Source organism: Branchiostoma floridae, chromosome 4 (assembly GCF_000003815.2).
Source record: "Branchiostoma floridae strain S238N-H82 chromosome 4, Bfl_VNyyK, whole genome shotgun sequence".
In the NCBI taxonomy this organism is placed as follows: domain Eukaryota; kingdom Metazoa; phylum Chordata; class Leptocardii; order Amphioxiformes; family Branchiostomatidae; genus Branchiostoma; species Branchiostoma floridae.
The window spans coordinates 29,811,779-29,812,908 of NC_049982.1; the positions used below are offsets into that span (position 1 = coordinate 29,811,779).

General features: G+C 43.7%; 1 protein-coding gene across 1 annotated transcript in view; it reads left to right on the forward strand.

Moving 5' to 3' along the window:
- The window catches only part of LOC118414804, a 1,072,569-nt gene that overhangs the window by 41,848 nt on the left and 1,029,591 nt on the right, over window positions 1-1,130 (forward strand). The gene's annotated exons all lie outside the window — the stretch shown is intronic.

Consider the following 1,130-nt stretch of genomic DNA (forward strand, 5'->3'; position numbering starts at 1 on the left):
TAATTCTATTACAGAAGTTGTATAATCACTTATGGGTCACTTTAAATGACCTAGCCCCCCCACCCCCACCCCCCACCCCCTAAGTAACTAAGTAACGTACAGCAGATAAGTCTCAATGGTATAAAGAGATTACATGTGTCATCTGTCCCATCCTCATCACCACTGCGGTCATCACTGACGCCAGCATCACCTCCGCCCTTTGGTTCTGGAAGACCTGGGAATGACAAGAGTCAAAAGCTTGTATTAGAACGAGGCACATTTTGAAAAAATGCAATTTTTGCTAAATAAAACGCATGCATATGTCTTACTTTGACGAACAAAAATGGAGATTTTGCTGATATACGCCCATGGAAATATAGAGACAGTCCATCTACATGTAAAATGTAAGATTCTGGCCCCTTGTACCTATACCCTCAAATTTGTACTACATGACAACAGACTAATCTAAGGTAATTCAGAAGACCCTCATCATGAATACCTGCCCACCCCCACGCAAAGATGGACACTTTCAATATCACAGCATGTCGGAAATGGGCTTTTTCAAACTCACAACAGCTTAAAGTGAGTAACAAGGGAGTCTCGGTTCAAAAGTTGCAAACTTTTATAATTTCTGTGCTTAGATAGACTGTCTCAATATTTTAGAATATGCGGCAATACCGCCCACCACACCACCACTCCCACCCCCACCCCAACATACACTTGTATGGAAATAATTCTTACACTAAGTTTCTGCGCCTGCATTAATTGGTCCATTCCCCGTATGTATAGCCCGGCAATTTAGGCCCCTGTGACATGTAGCCAACCCTGATGGCCTCTTGGCATTTTCCAGACCGTAGCTGGAAGTTAGTCGCGATCGTGAGCAAGGTTATGTGTATTTGGGATTTGGTCGACACGGATGCAAACTAGTCTAATAACCCGTCAGCAACGATCCACTTAAGGTTTTTTTTTTTTTTTTTAAGTTAAGAAAGTCATATTCTGTCTGTATGTGGTCACAACAGCCGACCTTGTTCTGTGTGTGGTGTGTGTGTGTGTGTGTGCGGGGGGGGAGGGGGGGGGGGGGGTTCCGAACTTAGTTGTGTGAAATTCCTGAAAGTATGACAGGGGCTTTAGCGAAGATTTCAAGAAAATCC